We start from the raw sequence: 4,608 nt of genomic DNA, 5'->3' as shown, positions 1-4,608 counted from the left end.
CCTACGTCCTGTCGCTCACCGGCCGCGTCTTGGTCGAGACAAGCCACTGTGGTGGGGGCGTTGTGAGAAAAGGGCCAGGATCGGCTGGTCCGGCTGTTCGCCCATGGCCAGCTCAGATGGCTCTGGTTGGGTGGGGCAAGAGGGGGCCTCGCAGGAGCTCCTGAGCCGCCAGGGATCCAAAAGAATACCTCTGCAACAGGGCGGAGGACCAGACGGGTTTCCAGGATCGTGGGCCCTGGGCCCTGACGCCTCGGAGCACTCCCTGTTCCGAGCAGGCCCGACGAGGTGGAAGCTCGGCAGCTCGGGAGCCCAGGGAAGGCCACGGGTGAGCGGCTCGGGGGTCCTGATACCAGCCCGGAAGCCCTGGGTTGGTAGTGCCGATTGGAAGCCGATGGGTATGGCTGGGCCGGGCTCTTGGGCCAGCCAGGCACCTCTGCCGGTGTCTACTGGCATACCACCCTGAACCCCCCTGATCTCGCCTGATTTCGGAAGCTAAGCAGCGTGGGGCGTGGTTAGTACTTGGATGGGAGACCGCCTAGGAATACCGGGTGCTTTAGGCATTTTTGTTTTCTTTCTTGTCTTTCTTTCTTTTCTACCTGCCTTTCTTTCCTTCTCTGTCTCTCTCTTCTCTCTTTCGTTCTTTCTTTTCTTTCTTTCTCTCTTTCTTTCTTTCCACTTTTCTTCCTTTCATTCTTCCTTCTTTCTTTCCCTCTTTCTTTTCTTTCTCTCTCTTTCTTTCTTTTCTTTCTATCTTTCTTCTTTCTTTTCTTTCATTCTTTCTTTGTTTCTTTCTTGTTGTCATTCTTTGTTTCTTTCTTTTCTTACTTTGTCTCTTCCTTTCCTTCATCCTTTTCTTTCTCTCTTTCTTTCTTTCCTTCTTTCTTCGTTTTCTTTCTTTCTTTCTTCTTTCTTTCTCTCTTTTCCTTCTTTCTCTCTTTCTTTTTCTTTCTTTCCTTCTCACTTTCTTTTCTTTCTTTCTCTCTCTTGCTTTCTTTCTATCTTTGTTTGTTTGTTTCTCTTTCTTTCTTTCTTTCTTTCTTTCTTTCTCTTTCTTTCTTTCTTTTCTTTCTTTCTTTCTTTCTTTCCTTCTTTCTTTCTTTTCTTTCTTTCTTTTTCTTTCTTTCTTTCTTTCTTTCTTGCTTTCTTTTTTCCTTTTCAGATGGGATCTTCTTTCTGGTGTCGGACTGGATCTGGGGTCCCGTGGATGATCACTCTGTGTCCTCCCTCCGGGGTTCACGCCATTCTCCTGCCTCAGGCTCCTGAGCAGCTGGGACTACAGGCACAGCCACCATGCCCGGCTCATATTTTGTAGCTTCAGTAGAGATGCGGTTTCACCATGTTAGACAGGCTGGTCTGGATCTCCTATTCATTAGTCCCGCCCTCCAGCCACACAAAGGGTGCTGAATTACAAAGCATGATCCACCATGCCCGGCCTGCTGCAGGCTTTTGTGGGTTGCCCCCTCCCTCAAATGCCCCTACTGTCATCATGCTTCCCAACCTCCCTTGACTCTGTTCCCCCATTATCACCTGTCTACCCCCCTGCCACAGGTAGGGACCTCCTCCTGAGGATCCAGCACCAATGCACCACCAGGCAGCAGCATCTCACTTCTTCTGCCTCACCGCTGCCCTGCCAGGAGCCTGGCTCCAGCCAGGGAGAGCAGGGGGCCAGACACCAAAGGTGCAGACGTGGGTTCCTGGTGATTCACGGTGCCTTCCCATTCCCGGAATGCCCATGGGATCCAATCCACACATTGGGCGCCACTGCAGCCTTTCAATCCGGGGGAAGGGATGGGCAGGGGCAGCGCGTGCCACACATGTCAGCCAAGACCTCTGCTCCAGAACGCATGGGCTGCTTTATCCGGAGAAGGACATTACTTCACCAGCCACCAGGAAAACAGTCCCTTTGCACCTGGATTCTCATTGCACCAACTTCTTGTAAACTCCAGTCCTGAGGACATGCCAGAGATCAGGCCTCAGGCCCCATAAGAGCACGCCGATTCGCGTAAAAATGCAATCATGCCACCACGGGCGGTGCTTGAATCTCGTCACGATCTCCGGAAGCTAAGTAGGGAGTAGGACCTGGATGAGATCACTGGATGTTTCCATTCCTTCCTTCCTTCTTTCTTTCCTTCCCCTTCCATCTTTCTTCTTCGCCCCATCTTTCCTCTTTCCTTCCATCTTTCTTTCTTCTTTCTTCTTTCTTTCCTTCTTCATTTCTTTTCTTTGTTCTTTCTTGTCTTTCTTTCCTCTTTCTTCTTTCTTTGTTTCCTCTTTTCTTTTCTTTTCTTTCTTCCTCTTTTCTTTCATTTCTTTCTTTCCTTCTTTCCACCTCCCTCCCCCCCTCCCCTCCTTTCTTTTCTTTCTTCTTTCTTTCTTTTTGCTTTCCTTTCTTTCTTTCTTTCTTTTCTTTCTTTCAGCTCTTTCTTTCTTTCTTTCTTTCTTTCTTTCTTTCTTTCTTTTCTTTTCTTTCTTTTCTTTCTCTCTCTCTCTCTCCTTCTTCCTTCCTTCCTTCCTTCCTTCCTTCCTTCTTTTCGTTTTCTAAAACCTGAGGTCAGTCTGTCACCCGGGCGGGTGTGGTGGCGCTGGTCTCGTGCAGGCTCCAGGGTTCACGCCATGCTCCTGCCTCAGCCTCCTGAGCGGCTGGGGACTACCGCGCCTTCAGCACACCCGGCTCATGTTTTGTAGATTTACTAGAGATGGGTTTTCACCTTGTAGGCCAGGCAGGTCTAGATCTCCTGACCCTGTGAGTGTAGTGGCGCAATCTCTGCTCATTGCAAGCTCTGCCTCCAGGGTTCACACCATGCTCCTGCCTCAGCCTCCTGAGCAGCTGAGAGACTACACACCTCCCTCCCTTTACCCGGCTCATGTTTTGCTTTGTGGAGTTACCTAGAGATGGGTTTTCACCTTGTAGGCCAGGCAGGTCTAGATCTCCTGACCTCGTGATCCACAAGTCTCAACCTCCCAAAGTGATGGGATTACATTTGTGATCCACTGCACCCAGCCTGCAGGAGGCTTTTGTGGCCTTCCCCCTCCCTCGCTTCCCCCTACTATCGCCATGCTTCTCAACCTCCCCTGACTCTGCTCCCCCTTTATCATGCCCCTAAAACCCCGACGCACCTGGGGAACTCCTTCTGGGGTTGCGCCAACAAAGCACCACCAGGCAGCAGCATTCCACCACTTCCGCCTAGCCGCCGTCCAGCCAGGAGCCAGGATTCAGGGCTCCAGTCTGGGAGGGCAGGGTGCTGGACACTAAAGTTGCAGGCCCGGGTGTTGGCATTGTGAGAAAATGGCCACGCACCGCATGGCCACCTGTTTGACCTTGGCCAGTCCTGATGGCTCTGGGTGGGTGTGGAAAGAGGGGGCCTCACAGGAGCTCCAGAGCGACCAGGGATGCAAAAGAATACCTCCATGACAGGATGGAGTATTGGACGGGGTCGCAGGATCGTAGGCCCTGGGCCCTGACACTTCAGAGCACTCCCTGTTCCTAGTGGCCGACATGGTTGAAGCTCGGTAGCTGGGGAGCCGGGGGAAGGCCGCGTGCGAGTGGCTCGGGGCTCCCGACCTGAGCCCGGCATCCCCAGGCTGGCAGTGTGGACTGGAAGCCAGCAGACAGGGCTGGGCCGGGCTCTTGGGGCACCCAAGGGCCTCTGTGGTGTCTGTCCATACCACCCTGAACGCGCCCGATCTCATCTGATCTTGTGAAGCTAAGCAGGGTCGGGTCTAGTTAGTACTTGGATGGGAGACCACTTGGGAATACCGGGTGCTACAGACTTTTTTGCTTTCTTTCTTATCTTTCTTTCCTTTCTACCTTCCGTTCTTCCCTTCTCTCTCTTCTTTCTTTCATTCTTTCTTTCTTTCCTTCTTTCTTCTTTTCTTTCTTTCTTTCTTTCTTTTCTACCTTCCATTCTTCCCTTCTCTCTCTCTCCTTTCTTCCTTTCATTCTTTCTTTCTTTCCTTCTTTCTTCTTTTCTTTCTTTCTCTCTTTCTTTTCTACCTCATTCTTCCCTTCTCTCTCCTTTCTTTCTTTCATTCTTTCTTTCTTTCCTTCTTTCTTCTTTTCTTTCTTTCTCTCTTTCTTACTTTCTTTCTTCGTTCTTTTCTTTCTTTCTTTCTGTCTCTCTTACTTTCTTTCTGTCTTTCTATCTTACTCTCTCTTTCTTCCAGATGGAGTCTCGCTCTGTCACCCAGGTTGGAGTGCAGTGGCTTGATCTTGGCTCACTGCAAGCTCTGCCTCCTGGGTTCACGCCATTCTTCCGCCTCAGCCTCCAGAGCAGCTGGAAATACAGGCACCTGCCACTACTCCAGGCTCTTGTATTGTAGTTTTACCAGAGACTGGGTTTCACTGTGTTAGCCAGGCTGGTCTGCATCTCCTGAGCTCGTGATCCACCCACCTCAGCCTCCCAAAGTGCTGTGATTACAGGTGTGATCCACCAGTCTCGGCCTGCTCTAGGCTATTTTGGCTTCCCCGCTCACTCAGTATGCAGGGTCAGGCCTGGTTAGTACTTGGATGGGAGACTGCCTGAGAATACCGGGTGCTGTAGGGTTTTTTGCTTTCTTTCTGGTCTTTCTCTCTTTTCTACCTTCCTTTCTCTCCTTCTCTCTCTCTTC

At 50.8% G+C, this 4,608-nt stretch overlaps 2 pseudogenes; both read left to right on the top strand.

The window, feature by feature from the left end:
• The first annotated feature begins 441 nt into the window (after positions 1-441).
• Positions 442-560, top strand: LOC116272926 (annotated as a pseudogene).
• A 3,094-nt stretch (positions 561-3,654) lies between these two features.
• LOC116272925 lies at positions 3,655-3,772 on the top strand (annotated as a pseudogene).
• The last annotated feature ends 836 nt before the right edge of the window (positions 3,773-4,608 follow it).

The sequence above is a fragment of the Papio anubis genome, unplaced genomic scaffold, assembly GCF_008728515.1.
Source record: "Papio anubis isolate 15944 unplaced genomic scaffold, Panubis1.0 scaffold2622, whole genome shotgun sequence".
Taxonomy (NCBI): Eukaryota; Metazoa; Chordata; class Mammalia; order Primates; family Cercopithecidae; genus Papio; species Papio anubis.
Note: the sequence above shows the minus strand (reverse complement) of the source record. Positions and strands in the feature narration are given on the sequence as shown.